Source organism: Leucopleurus acutus (assembly GCF_964270905.1).
Source record: "Leucopleurus acutus genome assembly, chromosome: 14".
In the NCBI taxonomy this organism is placed as follows: Eukaryota; Metazoa; Chordata; class Mammalia; order Artiodactyla; family Delphinidae; genus Leucopleurus; species Leucopleurus acutus.
In genome coordinates, this window is record NC_139156.1 from 70,493,710 (window position 1) to 70,515,211 (window position 21,502).

The 21,502-nt window shown below is 39.4% G+C and overlaps 1 protein-coding gene across 1 annotated transcript in view; it reads right to left on the reverse strand.

Annotated features, from left to right (window-relative positions):
* ARID5B (AT-rich interaction domain 5B) overlaps positions 1 to 21,502 on the reverse strand; it is a gene marked incomplete at its 5' end in the record, with an annotated part of 189,140 nt that overhangs the window by 97,366 nt on the left and 70,272 nt on the right. The window lies entirely within an intron of this gene.

Below are 21,502 nucleotides of genomic sequence, written 5' to 3' on the forward strand. Positions count from 1 at the left end.
AAGGTCACCTGGCCCCAGAGCGATGTCTGTGGGTCTAAAGAGCATCATTATCTGCTCTGGTGGTTGTTAGTTTTGCTCAATGAATATTTCTCATTCTCTTTACGGTCCTGTGGAAAGGCCGTACTTCCCTGCCCACTGAGGACAAACGGCTGTGTGACTTGTTCTGGCCAATGAAATATGGCAGCAGTGGGCGGCTACTTTAAAAGCCAGTGGACAATGGACCACACTCTCTCCCTCCCTTCGTTCTGGACATCCGTAACGTTTCAGACAGTGGCTACTCTGCCAGTCTTGGTCTTGAGTGAGGATAACACAGAGCAAAGCCCCTGGTTGGTCCTCAAGGGATGTATAAACGTAAGCACTTGTTGTTTCAAGTGAGACTGTGATTTGGAGGTTGTTTTTGCAGCATGATCCATTTCAATGTGACTGATACATCCACCTTCCCCCCGCCCCCCCCAACCCATACCCCCATCTTCTTCTTCTTCTTTTTTTTTTTTTTTTTGCGGTACGCAGGCCTCTCACTGTTGTGGCCTCTCCCGTTGCGGAGCACAGGCTCCAGACGCGCAGGCTCAGCGGCCATGGCTTACGGGCCCAGCCGCTCCGCGGCATGTGGGATCTTCCCGGACCGGGGCACGAACCCGTGTCCCCTGCATCGGCAGGCAGACTCTCACACTGCGCCACCAGGGAAGTCCCATACCCCCTATCTTCTAACGTTTCTCAAATCCATCTGGTAACTTAGCACAACGCAGAGGACCACACTGAGAGGACTCCCCAGGCATCTTTGTGAGAGCTCCATCAGAACCAACTTAACTCAGGAGAACGTTTCAGCAACTTTAAGGAAACTCCCTCTTACAATGTGATCTTAATGCTTATTTACACCTCACCATATTAAGTGCTCATTTACAAAACCCAGATTCTGCATGCATGAATCCTTCCTTCATCTTAAGCTTGAGAAATGGCACCCCCTCCCTCTGGTATCCTGCCACCTGCACGACGCCAAGCTGGATTTAGGCTCCACGACCCAGTTTGCCATCGCTCTCTATAACCACATCTTCAGGGCATTTGTAAGCAATTCCCAGATATGTCAGTTGCTTATCCAAAGGGAAAACACTCAATATTTCAAGCCTTTACGATGCTGCAGGGAACTGCACAAAACAGTTGTTAAGGATACCAACACTGTCGTGGCCATCTGGTAGCCAGTGGGAGACGAATGAGCAAGGACAGAACGTAATGATGGGACATAACCAGTACCAAAGGAAGGTGTGCATGCGACCTTTTCAGATAGGACGCCATTACCCAGATGTATTTCTCATTACGTTCACTTAGCTGCGCAGGCTGGAGGCTTCTTCGAGAATGGAGACGTTTAGCTGCTTTCCAGATGACGTCTTTTAACGGTTTATGTTGCTTAGACTCCAGCCTGGCTTGTGGGTAGCCACTTCATCAGTTGGCACACTTAATTAAAAGGAAATATGTCTACACTGAAAGCAAGTCCCCAGTGAAAAGTAGTTTTGAGATGCTGATGTATGTCCCAAGACATGACAATTTGAGATTTTTACAGTAGATCAAGACACTAGTTCGTACTTTGGGTTCAAATCTGTGCTTTCTACAGAGTTAAAGCAAAAAAATGTTTTATTGGAAATATCTACCTAACATCATCAGAACTCCAGAGTGTCTAAGTACTAGTGGAAGAAGCAGCCCATAATGTGTCATTTGCATCATTACACTCTATTTGTCCAGGATGACCAAGATTTGTCTAAGATCGTCCAAGATGAGAGACAGGGTATACCATGAACCCTCAGGACTTATTTCAGCATGCTCAGCCCCTAATGCCATCTCCTGTACATAGTAAATACTGTTCAAATATCTGTTGATTCCAAATCTCTTGGCTTTCTGTAATAGGTGGGGGGTGGCAGGAAGCCGTACTAGTTTCTCTAAGAATTCTTGAATGAAATGGAGAAAGTCATGCTTCTCAGGCTGAATAAAGGTGAAAAAATGAATGCTTCAGAGTTAGCTTTATAGCAGAAGATGTCATCTGGACTCACGGGACCACCTCACTTCCTTCCTATCCCTTCATTCTCCTTCTGTTTTTCTCTGACCATTTTTCGTGATGATGCCATCTCTAGTTTCTTCTTAATTCTCTATTCTGGATGAAATCAGCCTCTTGGCTATGTTCTGTGCTTAGAAATGACTTTTTTTTTTTTTTTTAACTCCACCTCATCCTTCAAACAATTATCCCTCTTTCATCAGGCAGTTTCCAAAACACTAACCAACCCATGTGGTCCTGCTCTTTCTGATGGAAAAAAAATAGCAAATTCCCTTTGACCCCAAGTCATGGAAACACATGCTATGATGTCCATTCATTCTGGAGACAGTATCTCTAAGAATGCTCCCAGGACCGCCCGCATCAGAATCACATAGCGGGGTGTAAAGAGGCAGACTCTGGGGCCCCAATGAGAACCTCTGACTCAGAAACCCTAAGGTTGGGGCCCAGAAATTTATATTTTTAACAAGCTCCCATGCACATTAAACTTTGAAAACACTACCTGAGTTTTACTTATAGTTATTTATTCAGTTGTGCTTTGATCTCTCTCCTCTCTCTCTCTCTCTCTCTCTCTCTCTCTCTCTCTCTCTCTATATATATATATATATATACTTTTCTTTTCTTTTTTTCCTGTTTTCAGTTATATGCTTCTATCCAAAACCCCAATGTACCTGAAACAGAATACAGGACCAAATTCCCTTCTCCTTGCCGCTTTCCCAGGACTGTTACAGGTATCACAGAAGACAGCTAATGTAAAAAAGCTCTCTTAGCCAAACGTAGGAGGAACTGAGGAACTGTTTTCTTGTTTAGGAAGCGGAGCAAAAATGCTACTGCAATTTCTGGTGCTAATAATAAAACATTAAAATTTACAAAGGCCTTTCACACACAGCATATCTTTTGTTTGTTTGCTTCTCACAACAACCCTATTAGTAGCATGACAAACTGTTACTTAATATTCCCTGACTTAGAGACGGGAACGTTGAGGTTCAGACACCCAAGTGACTAGTCCAGGATCTCAAAGAACTAGAAAGTGATGGAGGTGAGAGTATAACCCAATCATTTAACTCCAAGTTTGATGAGCTTTTCATTATGACAAAATGTCACTAATAATAACAACATTCCTTAGGGTAATATCTTGATTTCTTTTCCTATATGGGTGTGGCTGAAATAAAATATTTTTCCTTTGACATATGATTATTATTGTTGTTGTTACTGCTGTGGAAGAGATTTAACTAATTTACAATATTAGGGACGAGGATGGTGGTCTTTGATCAAGTAAAAGAGGAGACATCCGTTTCATCAAGGACTGTTGAATTCAGCCAGTTATAAGCCAGAATTACTCTACTCTGGTTAAGTTGACGGGTTCTTATTTCGGAACACTGAAATTCCCATTGTAACGATTTAACATTATTGACACACCTTTCATGTTTATCAACTTTCTACTTTCTATCCACATGATAGGAAATAAAGTCAACTCTAGGCTGTGCAAGCCTAGAACCCCTGCCCCTCACTGAGAGGTCAGAGGCACAGCTGGGACCTGGTCTAATGTGGCAGTGCTCAGTGATTCCAAAAAAAAAAATTATTACAACTTTGTTGCTTATTAGCAGAACCATCCATTTGGACCAGGATTTTGCCATTGTTTGGACAGAGGCCAATTTCCAACCATTCAATTAGATATTCCCAGAGGAGCTACCTTTAATATTTACAAAAGCAGAGAAAATCCACCAGACCCTCAGGACTCCTGTGAAGAGGTTAACAAACATTCTAGGTGAGAGTCAAGAGAAAATAGAGAGTAAAGGTGAGATCTGGAAGAACCAACGATTCATCTAGGTCAAAGTTTCCCTGAGTGAAGATACCCTGGATCTCTTCTTTGGGGTTTAGGCAGAAGTTTCTTGAACCGAAGAAACTTCTTTTTTTTTTTTTTCAAGACAAAGTGTGGTCACCTTAATATGAAAGGTATGTACAAGAGAGCACAAAACTGAGTTTGGAAGAGCTTTCCAGGTCTAAAATTCTATAACTTCCTTCTAAGCCTTTGCATTAACTTCTTCCTAATACAGCTACAAAGATATTAAATTGTTCAGCAGCTGTCATATTTTATTTTGCCCTAGTACACTAAGAAACAAATAAAGCCAAACAACCTTCCAAGAATTCTTCAATTCCTCAGCTACTTCTTTCCTCCTATGCATTTCATACACACACACACAAATACTCCTATGCAAAGTTACGCATGAAACGAGGGCTGACAGTAAACGCTGTGTAGGACATCTCCCCCTTCCCAATTCATAATAGGTCTAGCAGATCAATCTAAGAATGAATAAAGAGTGGATAAATTGCACATTTGTTTAGCAAGAGACAAACAAAGTGTTCCTGGAACAAAGATTTTCTTTCAGCCACACCCACATAGGAAAAGAAATCAAAGTATTACCCTAAGGAATCTTTGTCTAACACACTCTAGTTGGTTGGGTTATATATACATTACTTGATTTCTGTCAACAGAAAATGACCAGCAATAAATTACTGGTACCAAAGACTGAAATTTCAAACCATAATTATGATATTCTATTAAAACGTCATCCTGTTCTTCAAGTCCCCCTCCACCAAAAAAAAAAAAGTGTGCCTATTTTAAAATGAAATATTCAAAGGGAATAAGAGTCCCCAAATTACTAAACCTTATTTCAACTTCAGTGAAAAGAACTTTGCCTATTAAAAGTTAATACCTAAAGTACACTGCTTGTAATGCTCAACCAAAATTACTCTAATCCTGCACTTATATCATAATTACACGTTTTGTTAACCTCTCTCAATGTCAATTTTTCACTGATTTATATGTTTTCAAAGCCCAAAACAGAATTCCACTGAGAAACTGTAATTATAACGTGAGACTCCACCCAAGCTTTTCAAACAGTAACTGTATACCATTGCTTTAATCCTCAGCGTTGGGCTGGGAGCGGGGAGAAGGTGGGGGGAGATGGTAAGAGCAGGCATTCATTCTGAATAGCACGTTGCTCAAGTCGTCTTTGTAAAAAGAGAGATGCATGAAATAGCAAACACAATGAATTAATGGAGCATTGACTTTCAAATATCCATAATGCTATTTTTTTAAATAGATAATGGTGGCCAAATGCACAGAAGGCTGAAAACATAAATTCCGGAGGAGAAATTTGCTTTTATCTCTTACACAACAATTTAGAAATGTAACTTTCTTTTTCATTCTGTGGGGAGGGAGGAGGGAAGGCTTGTTTCGGAAACATCACACTATTACGCTTACTGAAAACCACTATAATCTATTTCTAACATCACAGTAAGCTTAAAAAAAAAAAAAAAAAAAGCTTAAAAAAAACCCTCGCACCAGGATTTTATAGAGCCTGGTGGAAAAAGTATGCATGTTCCTTCCTGCACCTAATTTCCTCAACTGAACAATCGGCCAAGTAGTTTGCCCTTTAGTTCTCTTGATCGTATTAGGGCAAATGCATCTGGATGCCAATAGAAACAAACATTTAAAGATTTTCACTTAAAAGATTCCAAATATGTATGAAGGTTATGTTTGAGACACAATGTCCCTAGTCCTTCAAAGATGATATACAGTGTTCTTTTTTTTTCCCCAAGCAAATATGAATTTGCTCATGTTATAAAACTTGATGTCTGGTTTTGAGACAATTTAAGTAAAATAATGTCAATATGAGAGGCTCTTACAATGATTTATGCTTCTTTCTGTTACTTTATTACATTAGACATTCCTTTCTCAAAGCTTTATACTTTTCACTGTGCTCCTAGCAACGACCCAAGGCAAAGCATCAACTTTATATACCTGGCACCATTCCAATTCTTACTGCTATTGACAATTATATTGAAGTTTCCACTTAATTGCTACTCGGCTGTGACACTGAATATTTGTCATAATTAGGCATTTCCTATTTTCCGTCCATTCATTTTTGATTATTACTGAAAATGAAATTTTTTTACTCCAGAAAACCTAAGCATGAAAATTCTACAGATAAGAGTAGCTACAGCTGTTACTATCATTACCAACATTGTAACATGCAGCAAAAAAAAAAAAAAAAAGAAAAGAATATAATTTCTCAGAAGGTAATTTTCCTTTCAGTCTAAGTGCTCTTATTCATCTTACAGTTACTCAATGATTTCCTGTTCTAATTACAGGACATTATACAGAAAGACGTTTGTAAAAGGAAAATGCAGCAGTGCATATGACTTAAATGGCCTGAATTGGTTGAAAGTGTTTAAAATTCACAGTTGTACATTAACTTTATCAATTCCTGACTACAATTCTGTGTAAACGTGTAATGTGTCCCTACATCTCTCAAAAGGGAGTCAACCTAGTACCCAAAGTTAGTACACATCAAAGGGGAAAATACAGTTGCAGTTAAACTGATGTTGAAGAGTCGGGGTGGGGGAAGATCAGTTTTCTGGGTTTTTTTCTCACCAAAGCTGTTAAATTGGAGGCATGCCAAGATAAGGAGTGGAAAATACTACTAATAAAAATAAATTAAACGCCTGATTAAAAGGGAGAGAGAACAAGATTCCATCCAGAACAGAAATGAAAATGCCACAAACTATTTCATAAAAACATACTGTGACGTAAATTGCACATCAGTATTGCACTGCTGTGGTTATTTTGAGAAATGGTTTGTACTGTAAGTCAGATGGTGCTGCCCCACCCTTAATGATTTTGTAAGTCTCTACACAGTAAGCAAGTGGGGCAGCCCTGAGATGGCTAAGACAGAAAACAGACCCAGCCAAACAGAACTGACAATAAAAAGATAATGTACTTTCAACATAACAGAACAAGAAGATTGGTTTTATTAACTAAAAAAAACCCCGACTTTAAATGGTCCCCAGCTTGCCATTTGTTTTGATAAATGGAAAGACAGATCTTCCCAGGATAGGCAACAAAAAACATCACTGGAGAACTTATAAAAAGAGAATATGGGAAAATATGTCAGTGCATGGTTACAAACAGAACAAAGAATATTTCAAATGTAAAACCCAGGGTTTTAACCAGCTGTTTCCAAGAGCAAGCCACTTCAAATGGATGGACACACAAATATAAAAATACGTGTTAATATGTTAATATCAGCTTTTCCCCTACTACTGCTTCATCACTCAAAAAAAGAAGACAACAGAAAGCTAAACTAAAACCAAGCACTGCCATCACTTGAAGGAACACATGAACCTACTGGGAGGCAAAGCCAGCTCCACCACCAAGGGTCCCCCAAATGGTCACTGAATTCTAAGCTACATTCAAGAGCCATATTAGATTTGTTCTAGAGAATTTTGTGTCTGATTCCCACACGGCTCATCTCAGCCAAATTTAAATGTCATACAAGACAGGGATTATGCAACAGGTGTATCTACTGGTGAGACCGCATGGCCAGAATGACGCATAGGTAAAAGTGGTGACCATATTTGGGGTGTGATTCTAAGGGGCCTGACTTACCTAACCTGCTTCCCTTTCACAGGATTAACTGTTAAGCTACAGTCAACCATTCACTTTTAGTATCAATGAGTTTCAGTGTCTGAAGAAGAAAATATAAAGAACCCTTGAGAGCCCCTAGGAGACAGATCTGAGTCAAAATTTCTCCTACTCTAAAATTGTGTCAAAGAGATTAATTTATCCATTTATTTATTTACTAGTGACCCAGGTAAGACTGTTATATTGGACTTGAACTTAGTTCAACTCAACCCTCTCTCGCTTTACAGGAAGCTACTACTAAGATCCAGTTAGCCCCTCTGGTACCATGACAAAGTTGCTATAAGAGAAGGAAACTTGACCATCATTAGCACAACTGGTCTTAATACTCATATTAACTTCTGCCATCTTTCCCCTTAAAATATCTACATAGCTTTATATTCCTTTTTTTGTGTGTATGATACGCGGGCCTCTCACCATTGTGGCTTCTCCCATTGCGGAGCACAGGCTCCGGACGCGCAGGCTCAGTGGCCATGGCTCACGGGCTCAGCCGCTCCGCAGCACGTGGGATCCTCCCAGACCGGGGCACGAACCCGCGTCCCCTGCATCTGCAGGCAGACTCTCAACCACTGTGCCACGAGGGAAGCCCTTTATTCTTATTTTGTAGCTCATGCCTGCCATCATTGCGAGAGTCACAATTCCATTTCTGCAGCAGCCATGTAAGCCTTTGACATTTGAGAGACCCTCCTGAACCCCTAAACTCATGAATAAACCTAATTAAGGTGTGATACTGGACAGATCAATAGCTAAATGATTAACTTCCACACATTAGTCTCTCAGCATGTAAGATCTGAATTTGTGCCTTAACAAAATGACATCACTATTTGTCATGACTTTCATGGACACAATTATTTCACTGGTCAACACTGATCAAACTAAATGTCATCATTTCCAACATGGTTTGTATCGGGGGAAAAAATCTGTGTGTGGAGAACTAAACACCAAATGATGTAAGACTGATTAATATTGATTACCTAATGCTCAGCATTTTGAAGGCATTCTATACATATATACATACACACACACATACATGTGCGTGTGTATATATATACACTATATAACAGGATATATATCTGAAAATAATATTATGTCATGGTATGGCTACTTTCATTAAAACTGTGTGGTCATTAAAAATACTAAAATCAAATAACATTTCAGGTCATGCAAAGATGCTTCTGCTATATTCAGTGAAAATAAGAAAGGTAAGAAATAATATATTCAGCCCCTTGTCTTTTGTTTAATAGCATTACTGAGATATAATTCACATACTAGATAATTCATCCATTTAAAATGCACAAGCTTTTAGTATATTCAGAGTTATGCATCTATCACTACAGTCAAATTTAGAACATTTTCATTATCCCAAAAGAAACCCTAACCCCCCCTCACTCCCACATCTCTTTGCCCCTCATCAGTCCTAGGCAACCACTAATCTACTTTCTGTCTCTATAGATTTGCCTATTCTGGACATTTAATATAAATGGAATCACACAATATGCGGTTCTTTTTGACTGGCTCCTCTCAGGATAACGTTTTCAAGGTTCATACATACCGTAGACTGTATCAGTATTTCATTTCCTTTTACTGCTAAATAATATTCCATTGTATGGACATACTGCATTTTATTTATCCATTCCATCAAGAGATGAGACATCTGGGTTGTTTCCACTTTTTGGCTATGATGGATAATGCTGCTATCAACATTTGAGTAAAAGTTTTTGTGTGGATATATGTTTTCATTTCTCTTGTGCATATACCTAGGAATGGAATTGATGGGTCATATGGTAATTCTGTGTTTGCCCTTTTGAGGAACTGCCAGACTGTTTTCCAACGTGGCTGCAGCATTCTACATTCTCTCCAATAGTGTATGAGGTTTCTGATATCTGCACATCCTCGCTAACACTTGTTATTATTTGTCTTTTTGATAGCCATCCTAGAAGGTGTGACGTGGTATCCCATGTTGTCTTGTTTAATGCTTAAAAATCACTAATAGTGGGGTTCAGCTAGGTTATGAGATTATCTGGGATTCTTATTCTCCTTTGTTTGCCTGCATTTTAACTGTGCAATATTTTTTTAAAGATGTGGACATCTGGCAAATTTATATGGAATTTCAAGAGATCTCAAGTAGTTAATCTTAAGAAAGAACAAAGCTGGAGGACTTACACTTTCCTATTTCAAAACTTACTACAAAGCTACAGTAATCAAAGCAGTGTGGTAATGGCATAAGGGTCAAATGTGATCGACAGAATAGGGAGTCCAGAAATAAACTTTCAAATGTGTCAACAAGGGTGCCAAGATCATTCAATGGGGAAAGGACAGTCTTTTCAATAAATGGTGTCAGGAAAACTAAATATTGATAGGAAAAGAATGCATTGGAACCCTTACCTCATACCACATACAAAAATTAACTTAAAATTGATCAAAGACTCAAATTGAAGAGCTAAAACTACAAAACACAGGAGGAATCTTCATGACCTAGGATTTCTTAAGCATGACACCAAAAGTGCAGGCAACAAGAACAAAAAAATAGATAAATTGGACTTCATCAAAATTTGAGGGCTTCCCTGGTGGCGCAGTGGTTGAGAGTCCGCCTGCCGATGCAGGGACATGGGTTCGTGCCCTGGTCCGGGAAGATCCCACATGCCGCGGAGCGGCTGGGCCCGTGAGCCATGGCCGCTGAGCCTGCGCGTCCGGAGCCTGTGCTCCGCAACGGGAGAGGCCACAGCAGTGAGAGGCCCACGTACCACCAAAAAAAAAAAAAAAAAAAAAAATTGAAACTTTTGTGCACCAAAGGACACTATCAAGAAAGTGAAAAGACAACCCTCAGAATGGGAGCAAATATTTGCAAATCATATATCAAATAAAGGATTAATATCCAGAATATACAAATAGCTCCTACAACAAAAAGACAAACAACCCAACTTAAAAGGACTTGAATAGATATTTCTCCAAAGAAGTTATACAAATGACACATGAAAAAAATGCTCAATATCATTAGTCACTAGGGAAATGCAAATCAAAACCATAATGAGATACTACTTCACACCTACTGGGATGGCTATTAGTTTAAAAATAAATAAAACAAAACCAATAAACTCCAAGTGTTGGTAAGGATGTGGAGAAATTGGAACCCTCATCTATTGCTGGTGAGAATGTAAAATGGTTGTAGCTGCAGTGGAAAACAGTCTGGAAGTTCCTTAAAAAGTTACATATTGAATTATCATATGACCTAGTAATTCCACTCCTAGGTATATACCCCAAAGAATTGAAAACAAGAACTCAAACAGATACCTGTACATCAGTGTAACCGCAGCATTATTCACAAGAGCCAAAAAGTAGAAACAACTCAAGCGTCCAACAACAGATGAACAAATAAACAATGTGGTTACGCATACAATGGAATATTATTCAGCCATAAAAAGGAATGAAGTTCTGATACATGCTACAATATGGATGAACTCTGAAAACATTATGCTAGTGAAATAAGCCAGACAAAGGACAAATAATGTATGATTCTATTTACATGAAGTATCTAGAATAGGCAAATTCTTACAGAGAGTAGAACAGAGGTTGCCAGGGGCTGGGGCTGAGGACAGAGGCAGGGAATAAGGAGTTATTACTTGATGGGTAAACAGTTTCTGTTTAGGATGATGAAAAAGCTGGAAATAGATACTGGTAATGGTTACACAAGACTGGGAATGTACTTAATGCCACTGAATTATAAGCTTAAAAATGGTTACAACAGTAAATGTTACGTACATGTATTTTACACAATTTAAAAAATGAGGGGGCTATCTGGCAAGGGTTATATTTTCTATGTGGATGCATTCTTAATTGCTTCTTGAAAGAAAAAGAGGTGTCTCTCCAACCTGTAACTAAAATATAAACTCCTGGAGGGCACAGAATCAGTGTCCTAGTTTCTTGTTATCCCTCCTAGACCTTTGAAGGACCACTGACAAATGCAATTGCCTATAGAGAGTATCGCAGTCAACATCTGAACCTTCTGTCCAACAGTAAGAGCAGTCATGTCCTTAGTTCACTCTAGGCTCTGGACCAGCAGCTCTTCCCAATAGGCTGAAAGGATGTGGAGAAAGTTATCCACCAAACAGTGCTTTAGTCATTGGCTGGCATTAGATGATGGGGACTGAGGTTAGGCAGTCATCTCATTTTCGTGACTTTTTAAAAAATAATTGCACTGCTTGAGGAGTGTGTGGACCACCCTCAAAGAGCTGAGCCATCTCCAAACAACAGCATTGACTTCTGGGAGCACACATCCTCATGTGACAAGAATTGCTTGGATTGCATTGTTTTCTTGCATATTATCATAGGCCTTCTGGAGTGGCTTAACAAGGAGGGCAAAGGCTTCTTTCTTCTACCAGTGGCTCATCATGAATCAGGGGACTTCAAACTGGTGAACCCCTGGACCGAACCTGCATAGGCATGGGACAGATGCTCAACATCTGTGTCACTCACTACTCTACTCATCCGCCTGAGAGTGAGCCTATACTCAATACAGCCAATCTCCTTTACCCATCCACTGCCCCTTAGTCGTCTTATGATCACTAAAGAGACAAATCAAAATACTGGTTTTGGAGAAGCCTCCTGTATTGGTATATTAAGGCACCATAAACCAGGAGCTTTGATTGTTCTCTTTTTTCACATACTTCCGTTGAAGGAGAAGCTTGGCAGTAGTAACAGAGTACTTTGGCCTGTGTTAAGATGCTCTGAATTCAGAAAAGCCAGAGCAATAAAGGTTAATGATGCTGATCCCTTTAAATGTAGCTGGAATGTTCTGCGAGTTTACCAGATTTTTAAAAATAAACTGCATAAAACCTAAGGATAAAAATTTTACATAATTTATATCAGAACTCTTGTACTTTAATAAATATAGACTCTAACACTTCAGATTTTATCAAATGATATATAATATTTATTCTAATTATAGTCAATCACCACCTTATTTCATTCCATATCATGTTTAACATTTTCTACTGCCTATTAACAAAAAATTCATTCAAATTTATGATAAAAATTTAAATGTCCTCTTAAAATTGGAAAAAGGCAAATATATGGTTTTTGAAAAGCCTTTTATCGCAGGATTATTCAATAGAAACAATGTGAGCCAAGTATGTCATTAACATTAAAAAAAGTAAGAAGCAAACAGGTGAAATTAATTTTAATAATCTATTTTATCTTTTTTAGCTCTAGTATTTTACTACTAAAAGTAATAATTCAATGGACATTTTTGTCTCCCTCCTTTAACTGAGATATAATTGACGAGGCTCTTTGGTAGGGTTAATGGTCGACTCCGGGAGGGCTCATGCCAAGAAATGCCAAGTATTTCCCAGAACTTCTGCTGCCGGTGCCCTTGTCCCCGCGGTGAGCCACAGCCACCCCCCGTCCCTGCAGGAGACCCTCCAACACTAGCAGCCGTGTGGCTGACAGGGTCTTGGTGCTTTGGCTGGGTGTAAGGGCTGTGCCTCTGAGGTGGGAGAGCCGAGTTCAGGACACTGGTCCACCAGAGACCTCCCAGCTCCATGTAACATCGAACAGTGAAAGCTCTCCCAGAGATCTCCATCTCAATGCTAAGACCCAGCTCCACTCAACAACCAGCAAGCTCCAGTGCTGGACACCCTACGCCAAGCAACTAGCAAGATAGGAACACAACCCCACCCATTAGCAGAGAGGCTGCCTAAAATCATAATAAGACCACAGACACCCCGAAACACACCACCAGATGCAGTCCTACCCACCAGAAAGACAAGAACAAGCCTCATCCACCACAACACAGGCACCAGTCCCCTCCACCAGGAAGCCTACACAACCCACTGAACCAATCTTAGCCACTGGGGGCAGACACCAAAAACAATGGGAACTACGAATCTGCAGCCTGCAAAAAGGAGATTCCTAAACACAGTAAGTTAAGCAAAATGAGAAGACAGAGAAACATACAGCAGATGAAGGAGCAAGGTAAAAACCCACCAGACCAAACAAATGAAGAGGAAATAGGCAGTCTACCTGAAAACGAATTCAGAGTAATGATAGTAAAGATGATCCAAAATCTGAGAAATAGAATGGAGAAAACACAAAAAAGGTTTAACAGGGACCTAGAAGAACTAAAGATGAAACAAACAATGATGAACAACACAATAAATGAAATTAAAAATTCTCTAGAAGGAATCAATAGTAGAATAACTGAAGCAGAAGAACGGATAAGTGACTTGGAAGATAAGATAGTGGAAATAACTACCACAGAGCAGAATAAAGAAAAAAGAATGAAAAGAATTGACGACAGTCTCAGAGACCTCTGGGACAACATTAAATGCACCAACGTTAGAATTATAGGGGTCCCAGAAGAAGAAGACAAAAAGAAAGGGACTGAGAAAATACTTGAAGAGATTATAGTTGAAAACTTCCCTAACATGGGAAAGGAAATAGTCAATCAAGTCCAGGAAGCAGAGAGAGTCCCATACAGGATAAATCCACAAGGAGAAACATGCCAAGACACATATTAATCAAACTATCAAAAATTAAATGCAAAGAAAAAATATTAAAAGCAGCAAGGGAAAAACAACAAATAACATATAAGGGAATCCCCATAAGGTTAACAGCTGATCTTTCAGCAGAAACTCTGCAAGACAGAAGGGAGTGGCAGGACATATTTAAAGTGATGAAAGGGAAAAACCTACAGCCAAACTCACTCTACCAGCAAGGATCTCATTCAGACTTGACGGATAAATAAAAAACTTTACAGACAAGCAAAAGCTAACAGAATTCAGCACCACCAAAACAGCTTTACAACAAATGCTAAAGGAACTTATCTAGGCAGGAAACACAAGAGAAGGAAAAGACTTAGAAAAACTAACCCAAAACAATTAAGAAAATGGGAATAGGAACATACATATCAATAACTACCTTAAATGTAAATGGATTAAATGCGCCAACCAAAAGACACAGACTGGCTGAACAGATACAAAAACAAGACCCATATATATGCTGTCTACAAGAGACACTTCAGACATAGGGACACATACAGACTGAAAGTGAGGGGATCGAAAAAGATATTCCATGCAAATGGAAATCAAAAGAAAGCTGGAGTAGCAATTCTCATAGCAGACAAAATAGACTTTAAAATAAAGACAATTACAAGAGACAGAGAAGGACACTACATAATGATCAAGGGATCAATCGAAGAAGAAGATGTAACAATTGTAAATATTTATGCACCCAACACAGGAGCACCTCAATACATAAGGCAAATGCTAACAGCCATGAAAGGGGAAATTGACACTAACACAGTCATAGTAGGGGACTTTAACACCTCACTTTCACCAATGGACAGATCATCCAAAATGAAAATAAATAAGGAAACACAAGCTTTAAATGATACATTAAACAAGATGCACTTAATTGATATTTATAGGACATTCCATCCAAAAACAACAGAATACACTTTCTTCTCAGGTGCTCATGGAACATTCTCCAGGATAGATCATAACTTGGGTCTCAAATCAAGCCTTGGTAAGTTTAAGAAATCTGAAATTGTATCAAGTATCTTTTCCAACCACAACACTATGAGACTAGATATCAATTACAGGAAAAAATCTGTAAAACATACAAACACAAGGAGGCTAAACAATACACTACTTAATAACCAAGAGATCACTGAAGAAATCAAAGAGGAAATCAGAAAATACCTAGAAACAAATGACAATGAAAACACAATGACCCAAAACCTATGGGATACAGCGAAAGCAGTTCTAAGAGGAAAGTTTATAGCAATACAGTCCTACCTCAAGGAACAAGAAACATCTCAAATAAACAACCTAACCTTATACCTAAAGCAATTAGAGAAAGAAAAACAAAAAAACCTTAAAGTAAGCAGAAGGAAAGAAATCATAAAGATCAGATCAGAAATAAATGAAAAAGAAATGAAGAAAACAATAGCAAAGGTCAATAAAACTAAAAGCTGGTTCTTTGAGAAGATAAAATTGATAAACCATTAGCCAGACTCATCAAGAAAAAAAGGGAGAAGACTCAAATCAATAGAATTAGAAATGAAAAAGGAGGACAAACAACTGACACTGCAGAAATATGAAGGATCATGAAAGATTACTACAAGCAACTCTATGCCAATAAAATGGACAACCTGGAAGAAATGGACAAATTCTTAGAAAAGCACAACCTTCCAAGACTGAACCAAGAAGAAATAGAATATATAAACAGACCAATCAAAAGCACTGAAATTGAGACTATGATTAAAAGTCTTCCAACAAACAAAAGCCCAGGACCAGATGGCTTCACAGGCGAATTCTACCAAACATTTAGAGAAGAGCTAACACCTATCCTTCCCAAACTCTTCCAAAATAGAGCAGAGGGAGGAACACTCCCAAACTCATTCTACGAGGCCACCATCACCCTGATACCAAAACCAGACAAAGATGTAACAAAAAGAGAAAACTACAGCCCAATATCACTGATGAACACAGATGCAAAAATCCTCAACAAAATACTAGCAAACAGAATCCAACAGCACATTAAAAGGGTCATACACCAGGATCAAGTGGGGTTTATCCCAGGAATGCAAGGATTCTTCAATATACGCATATCGATCAATGTGATACAACATATTAACAACCTGAAGGAGAAAAACCATATGATCATCTCAATAGATGCAGAAAAAGCTTTTGACAAAATTCAACACCCATTTATGATAAAAAAAACCCTCCAGAAAGTAGGCATAGAGGGAACTCACCTCAACATAGTAAAGGCCATATATGACAAACCCACATGTAACATCATTCTCAAAGGTGACATACTGAAATCTTTTCCTCCAAGATCAGGAACAAGACAAGGTGTCCACTCTCACCACTATTATTCAACATAGTTTTGGAAGTTTTAGCAACAGCAATCAGAGAAGAAAAAGAAATAAAAGGAATCCAAATCGGAAAAGGAGATTTAAAGCTGTCACTGTTTGCAGACGACATGATATTATACGTAAAGAATCCTAAAGATGCTACCAGAAAACTCCTAGAGCTAATCAATGAATTTGGTAGCAGGATACAAAAAGTAGTAGGATACAAAATTAACGCACAGAAATCTCTTGCATTCCTATACACTAATGATGAAAAATCTGAAAGAGAAATTAAGGAAACACTCCCATTTACCACTGCAACAAAAAGAATCAAATATCAATACCTAGGAATAAACCTACCTAAGGAGACAAAAGACCTGAATGCAGAAAACTATACAACACTGATGAAAGAAATTAAAGATGATACAGACAGATGGAGAGATATACCATGTTCTTGGATTGGAAGAATCAACATTGTGAAAATGACTACACTACCCAAAGAAATCTACAGATTCAATGCAATCCCTATCAAACTAACAATGGCATTTTTCACAGAACTAGAACAAAAAATTTCACAATTTGTATGGAAACACAAAAGACCCCAAAGAGCCAAAGCAATCTTGAGAAAGAAAAACGGAGCTGGAGGAATCAGACTCCTGGGCTTCAGACTATACTACAAAGCTACAGTAATCAAGACAGTACGGAACTGGCACAAAAACATAAATATAGATCAATGGAACAGGATAGAAAGCCCAGAGATAAACCCACGCACATATGGTCACCTTATCTTTGGTAAAGGAGGCAAGAATATACAACGGAGAAAAGACAGCCTCTTCAATAAGTGGTGCTGGGAAAACTGGGCAGCTACATGTAAAAGAATGAAATTAGAACACTCCCTAACACCATACACAAAAATAAACTCAAAATGGATTAAAGATCTAAATGTAAGACCAGACACTATAAAACTCTTAGAGGAAAACATAGGCAGAACACTCTATGACATAAATCACAGCAAGATCCTTTTTGAGCCACCTCCTAGAGAAATGGAAATAAAAACATAAATAAACAAATGGGACCTAATGAAACTTCAAAGCTTTTGCACAGCAAAGGAAACCATAAACAAGACGAAAAGACAACCTTCAGAATGGGAGAAAATATTTGCAAATGAAGCAACTGACAAAGGATTAATCTTGAAAATTTACAAGAAGCTCAATATCAAAGACACAAAAAACCAAATCCAAAAATGAGCAGAAGACCTAAATAGACATTTCTCCAAAGAAGATATACAGATTGCCAACAAACACATGAGAGGACGTTGAACATCACTAATCATTAGAGAAATGCAAATCAAAATTACAATGAGTTATCACCTCACGCCAGTCAGAATGGCCATCATCAAAAAATCTACAGACAATAAATGCTGGAGAGGGTGTGGAGAAAAGGGAACCCTCTTCACTGTTGGTGGGAATGTAAATTGATACAGCCACTATGGAGAACAGTATGGAGGTTCCTTAAAAAACTACAAATAGAACTACCATACGACCCAGCAATCCCACTGCTGGGCATATACCCTGAGAAAACCATAATTCAAAAAGAGTCATGTACCACAATGTTCACTGCAGTTCTATTTACAATAGAACAATGGAAGCAACCTAAGTGTCCATCAATTGATGAATGGATAAAGAAGATGTGGCACATATATACAATGAAATATTACTCAGCCATGAAAAGAAATGAAATTGAGTTATTTGTAGTGAGGTGGATAGACCTAGAGTCTGTCATAGAGAGTGAAGTAAGTCAGAAGGAGAAAGACAGATACTGTATGCTAACACATATATGTGGAATCTAAAAAACAAATGGTTCCGAAGAACCTAGGGGCAGGACAGGAATAAAGACACAGATGTAGAGAATGGACTTGAGGACACAGGGAGGGGGAAGGGGAAGCTGGGACGAAGTGAGAGAGTGGCATGGACATATACACACTACCAAATGTAAAATAGATAGCTAGTGGGAAGCAGCCGCATAGCACAGGGAGATCAGCTCAGTGCTCTGTGACCACCTAGAGGGGTGGGATAGGGAGGGTGGGAGGGAGGCTCAAGAGGGAGGAGATATGGAGATATATGTATATGTATAGCTGATTCACTTTGTTATAAAGCAGAAACTAACATACCACTGTAAAGCAATTATACTCTAATAAAGATGTTTTAAAAAAAGCAATAGACTCAGTCAAGAGTCAGAAAAGGAAAAAATAAAATGACTTTTTGTACGGCTTGGTCACTAAAAAAAAAGGAAGAGAGAGATACAATTGACATATAACATAATTTAGGGTGTACAACATAATGACGATATGCATAGAATGAAAACATTTTGTCTTATGTCATGGCATAAGTGCAAGTGTTTCTCTAGGGTACTTTCTTTTTTAGTTAGTTTATCTAAATACATCATAAACATTATCTCAATGCATGAGCAATATAAAGAATTACTAATGAGATATTTTACATTATTTTTTCATATTAAGTTTTAAAAATCTGTATTTTACATTTACAGCATCTCAATTAGTACAAGCCACATTTCAGGGCTTTATAGCCACACGGAGCTCATGGCTGGCATATTGGACGGCATAGCTTTAGAGAGTCCACCGGGAAAGAAATGTGAAGACCACTGTGTCAGACAACTCAGGCCTAAAAAGGCAGCTGGGATGACTGGGGCTGTTCTGGGTACCCGGCGCAGTTCTCACGGTGCCTTTCAGTCCTGGATTCCAGGACCCTACCATCTTAAGTAAAAAAGGTTCAGAAACCCAGCTAGGAGAAGAGAGCAAAACAGGAGAAAAACCAACTGTTGTGGCTGTTATTTCATTGTTCTAATAACCAAAACCCCAACAAAGGCCAGAGGTAGCAAGCAACCTTGTGTCACTGTTTTAGCAGAGATCCTTGCTTGCCACCTTTGGTTTCTGGTGAATGATAAAAATCAATTCCAAGTTAAAAAATTAAAAGCTTCAACTATAAAAGCTGGTGAGAGCCCTCTCCTCTGGGTTCTATCTATTCTCCTGCTGTAACGAGCTACAAGTTCCCCTGGTGCCATGTCCGCAAACCATCTGTTCTGTTTTCTGTCACAATAGCAGGAGAACATCAGTTGTTCAGAATGGGTATATTTTTAATCTTTTTTTTCCTAGTGTGCACAATACAAAAATTCGTTTAACATCTGAAGGAAAGAGATACTTATTAAACCCAATGGAAACTGAAACCACTATTCAATCTCACAGCAACGCAGTCAGATAAAACTCTGGCACCTTCTAATGCGCTCTCACAGCACAGCGTGGGAGCACATCACTGCCAGCCAATGATGCGGATATGCTGTTTTACTTCCTTTTGTACAGTGTTAGCGGTGAGTATGCTGATGTAAGACATCAGGAGGAAGAATCTGGTTTATTCACGTTTCCCATAATACCCATCATCTGCTGAAAATCATTTCCACTGCAAATGTCTTCCTTTCCCCGATCTCTAATATCCAAACCTACTTCCCTTTTCTCATAAAAGACACAATAAACAAATTGCTGGTGACTAATGTATTAATTCCAGTAATAATTCCACGGTTTCATACCATGAGTTACCAGTGCTACCCATCTCTGTTCTGGGCACCTCTTAAGATATTTCTGTGGCATGGTTTATGTTAGAGCACGGATTGGCAAATTATGGGCCAAATTCAGCCTGAAGCCTCTTTTTGTAAATAAAGTTTTATTGCAACACAGTCATGCCTCTTCGTTGATGTATTGTCTATGGCTGCTCCCATGTTATAGCGGTGGAGTTGCATAGTTGAGACAGAGCCCCGACAGCCCATAAGTCTGAAATATTTACTCTCTGTCTCTGCTAACCTCCGTTCTGGAGAACAAATGATTGCTTCCAGAAATCTATCTTGGATCACTGATATCAGCTTAATTCCTATAATTCCTAAGGTACAGTTACCCTGTGACACTACACTGAACTTCATTTGTTCACGTTGGGCTCCCCTTTCTAGACTGTGGGTTCTCTGAAGGGCAGGAACTGGGTTCCGTGTCTGCATCCCTAACACCATAGATACAAGTGAAGCACATGGTAGGCTTTCAGTTGATGTTAATTTCAATTAATGTTTCAAATTAGTGTTTTCTGGTTATTCACTGTTCCTCCTCCCCTACTTCTACCCTAACCCCGATCCACTTCCTAAGCCTATCTGCCTTGCCGTGTGACCCCTGAAGGTTGTATCATGAGTCTCCCTTGCACTCTGGCTTTCGCTTAGTTCAGCACATGGAAGACACCGGCAAGATAGCAGGTGGTGGGAAAGAGAGAACTTGGGGTATTTCTTCCCTGCTCCCTTCCAACTTCGGCACCACAGCTCTGGCCGTGGCTGCAGCCCCGCACCACTGCAGCTCCCCCGTGACTCCTGCTTCCACGGGAACCCCTCTTGATTCTGCTATTACAGCCCCTGGGTTACAGCCTCAACGGCCCCTCTTCACTCTAACCAACGTCCATAAATCTTCTCTTCGTTAATGTGTCTCCAACTGAACCCTGAGAGGAAATCTGTTTCTGCCTCAACCTGGAAAGATACTTCTCACTTCAGGTTGCAGGTCCCCATACTCAGAGGTTAAATGAAAACCAAGAAATGACACATGTTCTGTGGACAATCACATGAGAACCACCGAGGGATTTGTTGAAATAGAGAGTCCTGGGCCCCCCTCCTGCCATGCTGAACGAGGACGCCTGAGCTGCGTCTCTGATTAGTGCTTTGTAACAGCTACCCCTGTTGTTGTCATGCACCTATTGAAACAGATGAAGACATTCAGCTGTGGGGGGCAGAATGAAAATAAGAAACAGAAAACCAGTTGGAAGCAACTACAGAGTATCTGAAAGGTCCTGAGGTCAGCTGTATAAATATGGAAGTGTTAAGCTAAAAAGGAGGTCAGAGCTCCTTATCAGAAGGTCACAGGGAGTGCTAATGCTAAACACGGCAATTACCCGTTTCTCTTGGTAACACAGGTAAGCCCTTTAAAGGCTCCACATTTCAAAATCACATATTCCATAAGATTGGCTTCGACAGTTTACCTTCTCATGGGTACCAGCACAGTGGTGAGCAGAAAGATCAATTGCTT